The following is a 12,357-nucleotide window of genomic DNA, read 5'->3' as shown; positions in this document are numbered from 1 at the left end:
ACACTCTGGACACAATTGAGGAAAGTTATAGTTACATCCAACCTAAGCCTGCCTTTCTGAATTGCACTATCTAGACTTAACTTCCAGTTTCCCGTCCCCTAGACAAAGGGGATATCAGGCAAATGTAACACTTTGGTGCTACCTTTATTACTAAACATAGCAGCCACTTTTCCTCATAACAATAATAATGATAGTTATGATGATATATCTATATGATATATAGATATAATGATAGTGATTTCTCTCATTTGATCCTAACAACTCCTCTGTCAGATAGGAAACACAGGTATTATTCTCCCATTTAATTCTTTGGAGAATGATAATCCATGATTTCCAGTGATAGAGTATCATCAAAAAATGTTAATGCTATAAAAGATGGATTGTCCTCAGAGAGAGAAGCTTAGTTCATTAAAAGAATTGTAACCCTTCCCAAAGGCCAGCTAGCATATTGCTCTCCTCTTCAATTGTGGACCCAGTTCAATGTCAGTTCACAGGGTTTATGCAAGATGTAGATAACTCTGCATATCATCACCAGCACTCTAGGCATTCATAGGAATACACATCTAGAGCTGGAAAGGACCTCATAGGTCACCTAGTCAATTCCTCTTGTTATAAATATGAGGAAATTGAGGCCCATAATGGATAAATGACTTGGCCAAAGTCATGTACATAGTGAAGAACAGAGTCAGGATTTGAACTTGGGTCCCATGACTCCAACTTTATCATTCTTTTCACTGTTTAACCTGCCTTCATTCTCTGATTCACCTTTTCTGTATAGAGTTGTGCCAAAGTCTTTTGGGTGATTATGAAATGAATTTAGGAGGTTCCTTAATTAGGTGTTAATCTCTGGACCAAATTACTTTCTTATCGTCAAGATTAACATAGATGAGGCCTTTCTCTTGTTATTGATTAGATCTCCTTGAAAAGATGTGAACTGAACTTAGGCACTCATTCACCCCTTAATACCACATTTAAGACCAACAGATTGATTCATGGCCAGTTCATACATCTTGACCATTAAAAAGGAGTCCTAGATGGCTAGAGACAGTCAAAAGGAAAACAAAAATTGAGACTGACCCAAAGAGAGCTGTCAGACATCCATAGGTTCTGGTTCCTTAGGAAACCTATGTGGTCCTGAGGCACTGAAGCCCTTGAAAAGGATCGTCAGTATCAAGAAGCCATGTCGCCCCAGAGATGGCAGCTGATAGGGCCTAGCTGATAGAGTAACAAAGGAACTCCTGAACTGTGCCAAGTTTTTGTACCAAGTGGGGACTGAAACCCAGAATCACTGAGGAACAGAATTAAAGTAGAGAGATATAAACCTATACTTTTCACTGATACTGTGACTTATGACTGTCATCCATGAGGAACCCAACCAGAGCCATCTTATAAATCTGTAGGTAACTATATAGGTCATTGGGAAGGTGGGACTAACTGAAGGGAGAGGAATTGAGTTTTTATGATGCTAGGCGGTTTTTTTTCCCTCATGAAACAACCTCTATCCTGCAGTAGTATTATTAGAAGATTGTATGGGACCCTAAAGAAGATGGAGGCCTACCAGAAAGAAAGATACAAAGCATTTATATAGTGATTTAAGATTTGCAAGGCACTTTACAAATATCATCTCATTTTATCCTCACGACAACCCTGAGAGGTGCTACCACAATACCTATTTTACAGATGAGGAAACTGACTGAGAATACACTGAGGTTAAATGAGTTGCCCAGTTAGTGTCTGAGGCTGCATTTGAATTCGGGACTTCCTTACTCCAGGGTTTTATTGGCAGAACCCCACCTGCCTCTAAGGAAAGAGAGCAACTTTGATCCACATTGTTTTTTGCTTGCTCTTTCTTTTTTCTTTTTTTTTTTTTTGCATTTTCTATTGCTTAAATTACTCTCACATTACTATGTGATGGTAGACTGAGTGTTTATGTGGAAGCTAAGAGTCTTTTCCCTTTCTAAATGCTAGCCAGACTCTATTGTTGGGAGAGGAATTCAATCCTAAAAGAATTTTGTGAAGACCCTCCAAGATTGAACCCAACCGGTGTAAAGAAAGAGCTTTGGTTTAAAGTTATAGACTACAGGTTATAAACCTCTTCCCTCATTAGACTAGAAACCTTAGTGCAGGGTCTGTGTTATGTCCTAGGTACCAAACACAGTGCCTTCTACATTGTAGGTACACTTGACAAATGTCTGATTAACAACTGTGTCTTCTAGACAAAACTTGTGGGCAATTAACTGTTTTTTGTTTTAAAATTTTCAACAATTGTTGAAACATAAGTCAATGTAGAGTCATGGCTAATGTGTAGACTTTTAAGGACTAAAGCTGTATACATCACCATGTCACAGTTTACTTATGCAAAGCAGCAAGTTTTTCCATCCCTTTGCTCTATGATTACATAATTCTTTTCCCCTTTTGGGACAAAAATGATTCTGTTCTAATTCCATAAACTTCAAAGTCCTACTGCTCATTTTAAAAAATTTGCCTCTGACCTTCATCAATTCCCCATGTCAATAACAGCTTGTTTGGAGAACAGAATTCATTTTTACATTTCAGTTTAATGAGTGTGAGGTTGAGTTTGGCAATAGTGATATGCCAGCCAAAGTCTGGCTTGATTTCTTCTTCTCTCAGACTTGACAGAAACCTGAAAAGCAACTTGGAAATTCCTTCCCTTTTGTGCTGTATTGCTTATATTCTGGGTAACAATGCCAGAGGTTTGACTAGAAGAAATTAAGCAGGTAGTAAAAAATCCCAGACAAAGTTGCAACGAATTTAGAAATAATCGCTCATAATTTAGAGTTCATCATCCTGGAGCATTGTTTCATGAGATAGGGTTAGGTCAGTATTAAGAATGTGCTTCTTCTTGCGTTAGAAACTAGATGAAAAGGGACAGTAGTTTATGACTGCTGTATACTTGATGAGATATTACAATTTCACACTGCAGCACGAGCTGAGGGGGAAGAAATATCTGAGAGGAGATTGTCTTTCCTCGATGCTTCTGTGTTCCAGATTGTGGTCTCTGTGATAAGTAGGCACGAAACTGTTACGGTTTTTATAGCCACGTTCAGGGCAATATGTGCTCTGTATATAATTAACATGGACATTCTCACGGGAGCTGCAGTTAATTGATTTTTAAACTTCAAATCAAATAGACCATGTATAACCCAACATCAAGGAAACCAGTTGACTTTTGTGTCTCTCCCCTCTTTCCCCCCCTCCCCCTCGCTCCTCCCTCTCTCCCCCTGTCTCTTCTCTCTCCCCTCTCTCCCTCTTCTCCCCCTCCCCTCCCTTTCCCCTCTCCCTTTACCCCCTCTCTCTTTCCCCCTCTCTCTCTTTCCCCCTCTCTCTTCCCCCCTTTCCCCCCTCTCTTTCCCCCCTCTCTTTCCCCCTCTCTTTCCCCCCTCTCTTTACCCCCCCTCTCTTTACCCCCCTCTCTCTTTACCCCCCCACCTTCCCTCCCCTTCTCTTCCACCCTCTGTCCCCCACCCTGCCTTTCTCCTTCCCTCTCTCCCTCTTACACCTCCCCCTCTGTCTCTCTCCCCACCTGCAAATACCATCCAAGCTTTTGTCTTTAGAAGCTGACTTCATGAGCCATTTGAAAACAAAGATAAAAGCCTGGGACAGTCAAAAGAGAGAGCCTCTCTTTGTTCCCCACCTTCATGTTAACATGGCTCCCCTTCACTTTACTTGGTGGTTTTGTGAAAATCAGTTAAAAATTAAAAACAAAACAACAACAACAAAAAAATACTCAGCAAGCTTCCCATCCCCCTTTTATTCTTTGTTCTAATTATGAAGGTGTCTTGGGTCTCTTTCAGCAGTCACATGTTTTAAATATTGCAGGCTAATAAAGCAAAACAAACTCTATTGGCCCAGTAGGGAGCAAGCTTTTCAGCTAATCATTTATTGAGAATGTCACTCAGGTGCTTCCATTAATGCATAACTGCCAAGCCGTGCTGATTTTGTCAATATTACATGGAGTATAAAACCAGCATAGATTAGCAGGGAGCATATGCCACTCTGGATTTCTTCTTTTCTGAAAGGGGTGTGTATTTCCCCCCTATTTTTTCTTTTTACCTTTATTTGGCTCTCAGGTAAATTGTCGTATATGAAATTGAATGAATTCTCAGGACTGGAAAATAATGAATTCCTCTGTTTACAGTAATTGTTCCGCAGACAGCACTGTTCACGTAGGTCATTCCCCATCATTCTTTCCTTTTTCCCTCAGCCACAGGCCAGAGGATCATCAGTAGTCACGTGAACCATTGTAAACATCTCCATTTAAAAAATGGGATCTCCCAACAAAATTTCTGAAGATTCAGTATTCTGGAAGAGATAATAGGAATGATTGTTATTATAACTCAACAATGAAACCGTTTTTCTCCAATTCTTTGTCCTGTAAAAGTGAAAAGAAACTAAGAAGCATTAATAATAATAACTAGCATTTATATAGTACTTCAAGGTTTGCTTTCCCTAAATGATGTCATTTGATCCTCACAACAACACTGTGAGGGGAAGTGCTCTTATTATCCCCCATTTTACACATGAAGAAACTGAGGCTGGGATTACTTGCCCAGGGTGGCACAGCTAGTAAGTGTTGGGATTTAGCTTGGGTCTTTCTGACTCCAAGACCAGCATTCTATTTTACTCATTACCCAGCTGCCTCCTTGTCTACAATTACCTGAGAGGTAATATGGTATATAGTGAAAGAAGAGCTGATTTCAAAACCAGGTTCAAGTTCCCTCTCTGACACATACTGGCTATGTTGAAGGAAAGCAGGGACACGAAAAGAGAGGGCAGAGCATATAAGACATGGGGGAGAGCCAGTACTATCCAATACACACACACACAAAGTTGTCTGAACCCCTCTTGTTGTGAGTGAATTAGTAGAGAGGAGTCCTAAGCCTTTAATACTCAGCTCAAACCCCACCTTCTGCTGGAGGCCTTTCCCTATCCTCCAGCTGCTAATGCCTTCCGTTTCAGATTGCCTTCTGTCTACATTGAATATATCTTGTGTCTACCTAGTTATTTACATGTCTCCCCCCATTTGACTGGGGAGCGGGAGGTAGGGAAGGGGGAAGCGGAGAGAGGGGAGAGAGGAGGGGAGAGAGAGAGGGAAGAGAGAGGAAAGAGAGGCTAAAGTCAACCTTCAAGGTTGAGACTTTTTTTTTAGTTGTATCTCTAGTGCTTAGCACAATGCCTGGTGCATTGTAAGCATCTAATACATGCTAGTTGTCTGAAAGACTAGCAGTCAGGAAGATCTGAGTTCAAATTCTGCCTCTGACATTTACATGCTGTGTGACCCTGGACAAATGCTCAAGACAGGGTTCATAGTGTTTCTGGGAGATGAAACTTCATTCCTGCTCCCTTTCCACCACTCTCCCTTTCTTCAGCCATGACCTTGAGGTAGCTTTGCATACATATGTACCCATACATTCTGACAGGTACTTTTTGTTACTCTCAGATTCATACTGGTCTCCTTGCCCTGGAGGTCTTTCATTCTATCTTGTAGCCGTGCCTATTTTTAAATCTCTCGTTACTCTTTCTTCAGAGCTGTTCCATTTCCCTCCCTTTGAAATGGCTCTGTACCAGCATCCAACTTTTTTATAGAAACAATACATCTGATGTCTTTTGGCCCATACGTTCCCTCACATAGCATGTGATAACCCAACTTCAGGGTGCTATTTGTTGGTGATATGGCCCGTACCTGCAGCATCTTCTTCCCTTTTCATTCCTACTCAGCCCTCAAAGGCTAACTTGGAAACCACCCCCTTCATGAAACTTTCTCTGAACCTACATGCCTAGGGACCTTCTCCCTCAGGCCTCACACAGTACTTTGTTTTGCATCTGTACAAATCATTTATTATTGTGTTGTACATTACTGACATGTGCTGGCTGTGAGACCCTGGGCAAATCACTTAAACTGAAGTCACAGGAGATTCTCTGAGACTATAATTTGAAGAATAGGTGCTGATCTGCATTGTGAAGGGAGTTTCTTCACTGGGAATTTCCTATATCAAAGAAATTATAGATCCAATCACCCTGCAAAAATATTTTTCATTATCTGTGTCTGTTGCCTATTCCTCCTACTAGACTTTAAGCCCTTTCAGGTCAGGAAGCACGCCTTGCCTAAACTTCATTTTATCTTATCTAAATTTTGCTCTCTGTGCTCTGGACATGGTTTGTTTTTAATAAATGCTTATTGATTGGTCAATTTGACATAACCTCTATACAGTAATTCAATCTGACATGGTTAAATCCTATTCTTTTCTCTAGGTTTAATTCCTATTCCTTTAAGAGTTGCCCTTTTTCAGTGAAGCAACAGGCTTTGGTGTCTTGATAGCAGTTGCTGATAGACTAATCCTTCAAAGAGCTAGAGAGAGCTTGGATGGTATATGTGTGCCTGATGTCGAAAGGAAACCACCCTGGAGAAATTCCCTATGGGCAGCAAACTGTCACCTGGAGACTCTCCATGGTTCCGGCAGATGGACTATTTCAGGGCTGTCAATCCCAGCTTATCTCTGTGTCTTTGTGACCTCTTGGCCTCTATCTTGACTGCCTACTCCATTGTTTAACCTGGCTTCTGACATTTCTTGACACCCTTATTCTCACTTTTCCCAAGGGGTTCATGATCGCAATTTTGATTGCAGCTTGATGGTCCTGACCAAGGTTGAATTCTCTTCCTTTTCTGGCATAATGAGTGCTTTGCCTACAGCTTGCCCAGAATCCTAAGAGAAAATCCCTTCCTCATCATGGGCTTTACTGTGACTTGGCCATTAACAGCTAACTTTCCAACACTATGCTATTTATGATCACTATGTGTAAGCTCTCTAAACTTCGACGGGAATCCTTTTAGTCATTGCAATGACTCTGTCACATTCTCTCCAGTTGCTATTCTAAACTTTCCCATCTCTCCTCAGGTCCCCCCAATTCCACTCCCTTCCTCTTTATTCTCAGCAGATATCCTTAACTTCTACTTTACTGAGAAGATTGTGACTATCTAACAAACTCCCTCAAATCTCCTCCTTCATTCCTCGTAGCCACATCTTTCCTTTCTGCTTTCCCTTTAATCCAGATGACCCAATCTCCTTTCTCATCACAAAGCTAACCCCTCCCACTATACCCTTGATCTTGATACTCTTCTTTCCCCTTTGACATTGATCCATCAACCATCCTTTGTCATTTATCTTTAATCTTTTTCTCTCTACTGATATTTCCCCCTTGACCTATAAGCATCAGATATGAATGGCTGGTTAGGAGATTGTGTCTTAGGTCTGATTTTTGGATTTCTAGATCAAGCCTTAAGATACTTAAGATACTTATTTCTCAGCTAGGAATGTAGTAAAACTAAAAGGTCTTAAAAAATGGATTTTGTTTAGAATCTTACAAACCCAATCAAAAAGGACTTGGAAAAAGAAAAATGGCAGTTTCTATACTCACCAAACTAGACATCATAGAAAAGGAATCATCACCATCAAGATGGCCAGAAATTCACAGGACACAAAATCCAAGAAAGTAACCAGCAATAAAACTCATGTACTTATGTTCAAACTATGGATAACAAGCAAGATCAACTAGAGATGTTAATGCAATGAGGCCAATTGGACCTATAAGCATCATTGAGACTTGGTATATTGAGACAGACTTGTGATTGGAGTATGCTGATGGAAAGATATACTTCATAAGAAATAGGATGGTTAAAGGGAAGTGGGATGGGAGACAAGGGATAAGGAACATTACAGGATAAGAATATATATTCATTGAGAAAGTCCAGGAGCCAGAGTGAAGAGGCACATGGTAGAAAACATTCTGGGATAAAGAAACAGAAACAATATTATCATCAGATAATATTGGGGAAACAGGTAACGAGCCTGGCACAGAGGCATGTTACATTGGTAATGGGGGACTTCAATTATCTAGACATCTAGTAGAACTCTCTCTGTGTGTCAAAAACAAAGAAGCTAATAATTTTTGGCTTGTCTTACTGACAATTTGTCCTTCAAAATATAGAGGAGGCAGAGGGAGGGAGCCTTCTTTTCAAGACCTAATTCTCACTTATAAAGAAGAACTTGTTTTTGGAGTAGAAATGATGGGAATCTTTGGGGAAAGTGGTGATTCCAGGAGAGAATAAAAGTCAACATAGTCTGACAAGCTGCATAAATTTCTGGAGACAGAAATTGAAGAGTTCAGAAGAAAAACATGCATAGGGTGCCATGCACCAATATTCTACAGGGAACCTGAGCCCAGGAGACATGGGAAACTCTCAGTATTGAAATTTTGAAGGTACATACAGAAACAATTTGTTTAAGGAAGAAAATAAAGTTGTGAGACCGACGTGATTATGTAGGAAAGGTACTGGGGCATAGCGGATAAAATACCAGACCTGTAATCAGAAAGTCCTGGGATCAAGAGTCCTCATTGTCACTGACTGTGTGATCTTGGATGAAGAACATAGCCTTTCAGAGCTTCAGTAACTATAAGTTGCTGAACGGTTTTAAATCAGCATTGGTAGAGGAAGTTGCTTTGATAGGAGTTCCACACTGCAATGAAATCACAGGCCCTGGACAAGAAAGGAAGGAAGGCAAAATTCGCCCAAGATGGAAGGAAATGAAGGTAATGCTGAAGATAAATACAAAAACAAGAAGCAGTCCTGTAAGAACAGTGTCAGACATGCTAAAAGCTCGGGATGAGCTGAGGTCACCAAAAAGATTTCTTTAAATTTTGTTTTTCCTTTTTAGTTGTTGGGGAAATGAGGAAAATCAAAGGACAGGAACGTTGCTCTAGGGGAATAGAAGCATGGTGACTGATGACAGAAAGAAGGAAGAATGCAATTCTAATTTTTTCCCCTGTTCTCTGTGTAAAAGGAAAATGACCTTAGGACTAGAAAGGAGATAACAAAAATAGGCAATAGGGAGTTGAAACCCAACATAAGAAGGGAGATATTGCAGAGAGCATTTAAACTGTTCTTGATGAGTTTAAGTCAACTGGCCTAGTTCCTAGCATCCCGAAAACAAGAAGGCAAAGGAAATAGTGTTGAATCTGGACTGAGAGGACCTGATTCTAATTCTTTGCTCTTTAATTAAAGGTGACTTTAGTTAACCTCTGTGACGCTAGTGTCCTTGACAATAAAATGAGGGGGTTAGAATAAGATGACCTCTGATGTCCCTTCTAGCGCTAATTCTGGGCTCTTGACCCTGTGCTATTTAATATTTTTATTAATGGCTTGAATAAAGGTACAGAATGTGACCTGCGAATGATCCAAAGCAAGAAGGGTTAGTTAAGTACTAGCCCTTCAGGGGTCAATGCCCTAAAAGTTGTATCTTTATCTTATCACCTCTCCTAGATTATAAATTCCTTATGGACTAGAGCCTTATATTATTCAACTTGGTCTCCTTAACACCTGCCTTTGGAGTCAAAAGACCTGGATTTTGTTCTTGGTGTGACTATTAACAGGTCACATAACTTCTCTGAATTGGGTTTCTTATCTATAAAAATTATAATACTTATGCTGCCTGCCTGTCATGGTTTGCTGTAACACAAATACTTTGTAAATGTTATAGTAAGTATTATAGAATGGGCTATTATTTTTACTGCACAGAATAGGCATCTAATATATGTTTAACAGCATTTTCCTACTTTATAGCTATCTTGGAATCCAATTCTTTCCTAAAATTATAGATTTAGAGCTGAAAGAGACTTGGGAGGTTATCTAGTTTAATACCCTCATTTTATGGATGAGGAAACTGAGGCCCAAAGAGCAATTTGCCCAAGATTGCACTAGTGGTCAGTGACAGAACCTGAATTCAAATACAGATCTTTTACATGTATATAAATCCAGTGCTTTTCCCTTGCACTGAATTCGCATCACATTTGATTGACAGTTTTCTCATGGTTACTCTCTCCAGGTTTTCATAGTACTGATCTTGCCTAGTTCTCTCATGTTTCTTATCATTCCTTCTTAGTCGCTAGTGCTGATTCTTCACCCATGTCATACCCCTAACTGTTGGTGTCCCCCAAGAGTCTGTCCTGAGCCCTTTTCTCAATATTATCTCATTTGCTGATCTTATACATAAACTCCCATGGATTCAATTAGCATCTCTATGCAGATAATTACTTTTTTTTTTTAATATAAATTTATTTATTTTTAGTTTTCAACATTCACTCCTACAAGTTTTTGGATTCCAAATTTTCACCCCATCTCCCTCCTCCCCCCACCCCAAGATGGCATGCATTCTGAATATCCCTTCCCCTATGCTGTCCTCTCTTCTATCTCTCTCCCCTTCTCTTATCCCCTTCCCCTTCTATTTTCCTGTAGGGCAGGATAGACTTCTGTACCTCATTTCCTGTATTTCTTATTTCCCAGTAGCATGTGAAAACATTTTTTTTAAACATATGTTTTTAAAACTTTAGGTTTCAAATTTTCTCTCTTCCTCCCTCCCCGCACCCTCATTGAAAAGGCAAGCAACTCAATATAGGTTGTACATGTGCAGTTATGCAAAACACTTCCATAGTAGACATGTTGTGAAAAAACTAACTCTATTTCCCTTAATCTATCCTGCCCTCCCACATTTATTCTTTCTTTCTTTTGACCCTGTCCCTCCTCAGAAGTATTTACTTCTGATTACCTTTCCCAATCTGCCCTCCTCTCTATCATCCCCCTGCTCTCTTGTCCCCTTCTCCCCTATTTTCCTGTAGGGTAAGACAGATTTCCATACCCAATTGAATGTGTATGTTATTCCCTCCTTAAGCCAAATCCTATGAGAATAAGATTCACTCATTCCCTCTCACCTTCCCCTTTCCCCTCCACTGTAAGAGACTTTTTTGTTTTTTTTTTGTGAGATAATTTACCCCATTCTACCTCTCCCTTTCTTCTTCCGAGTATAATCCTCTCTCATCCCTTAATTTTATTCTCCAGATATGACCCCTTAATCTTCAACTCACCCTGTGCCCTCTATCTATCTACATATACATACATATAATTTTTTTCCTCCAACTACCCTAATACTGACAAAGGTCTCATGAGTTATAAATATATCTTTCCATGCAGGAATGTAAACAGTTCAATCTTAATAAGTCTCTTATGATTTCTCTTTCCTGTTTACCTCTTCATGTTCCACTTGAGTCTTATTTGAAAGTCAAATTTTCTATTCAGCTCTGGTCTTTTCATCAAGAATGCTTGAAAGTCCTCTATTTCACTGAATGACCATTTTTTCCCCTGAAGGATTATACTCAGTTTTGCGGTAGGTGATTCTTGGTTGTAATCCTATCTCCTTTGCCCTCGGAATATTATATTCCATGCCCTGGTCCTTTAATGTAGAAGCTGCTAAATCTTGTGTTATCCTGATTGTGTTTCCACAGTACTTGAACTGTTTCCTTCTGGCAGCTTGTAATATTTTCTCCTTGACCTGTGAACTCTGGAATTTGGCTATAATATTCCTAGGAGTTTTCCTTTGGGGATCTCTTTCAGGAGGAGATCTGTGGATTCTTTCAATTTCTATTTTGCCCTCTGGTTCTAATACATCAGGGCAGTTTTCCTTGATAATTTCTTGAAAGATGATGTCTAGGCTCTGTTTTTGATCATGGCTTTCAGATAGTCGAATAATTTTAAAATTGTCTCTCCTGGATCTATTTTCCAGGTCAGTTGTTTTTCCAATGAGATATTTCACATTGTTTTCTAATTTTTCATTCTTTTGGATATGTTCTACTGTGTCGTGTTTTCTCATGAAGTCACTATCTTCCAATTGCTCTGTTCTAATTTTTAAGGAAGTATTTTCTTCAATAATATTTTGGACTTCCTTTTCCATTTTTAGGGCATTTTTCTCCTCATTGGCTCTTTGGACCTCTTTTGCCATTTGGGTTAGGCTATTTTTTAAGGTGTTAATTTCTTCAGTATTTTTTTGGGTCTCCTTTAGCAAGCTGTTGACTTGTTTTTCATGATTTTCTTGCATCACTCTTCAGTTTTTCCTCTACTTCCCTTACTTGCTTCTCAAAATCCCTTTTGAGCTCTTCCAAGGCCTGGGACTGATTCATATTTTTCTTGGAGGCTTTGGATGTAGGAGCTTTGACTTTGTTGTCTTCTTCTGGTTGTATATTTTGATCTTCTTTTTCACCAAAGTAAGATTCTATGGTCTGACTCTTTTTGCGCTGCTTGCTCATGATCCCAGCCAATTACTTGAGTTTTAAACTCTTTGTTAAGGTAAGAGTCTGCTTCCAATGTGGAGAATGTATTGTCCCAAGCTTCAGGGGTTTGTATAGCTGTTTTCAGAGATACTTGTAGGGACCTATAAATTTTCAGTTCTTCCAAGGTGATATGATAAGGGGCGAGGTGTTTACTCCTTTCCTGGCCTGTGACCACAAGTA

General features: G+C 39.7%; 1 long non-coding RNA gene across 1 annotated transcript in view; it reads right to left on the bottom strand.

Annotated features, from left to right (window-relative positions):
• Positions 1 to 3,881: 3,881 nt before the first annotated feature.
• The window catches only part of LOC144456638 (uncharacterized), a 48,627-nt gene continuing 40,151 nt past the window's right edge, over positions 3,882 to 12,357 (bottom strand). Inside the window, exon 3 of the long non-coding RNA XR_013485650.1 lies at positions 3,882 to 4,323. This is a non-coding gene — a long non-coding RNA (uncharacterized LOC144456638). The remainder of the gene's footprint in view (positions 4,324 to 12,357) is intronic.

This window comes from Phascolarctos cinereus, unplaced genomic scaffold, assembly GCF_003287225.1.
Source record: "Phascolarctos cinereus isolate Bilbo 61053 unplaced genomic scaffold, phaCin_HiC Scaffold_4;HRSCAF=312, whole genome shotgun sequence".
In the NCBI taxonomy this organism is placed as follows: domain Eukaryota; kingdom Metazoa; phylum Chordata; class Mammalia; order Diprotodontia; family Phascolarctidae; genus Phascolarctos; species Phascolarctos cinereus.
Note: the sequence above shows the minus strand (reverse complement) of the source record. Positions and strands in the feature narration are given on the sequence as shown.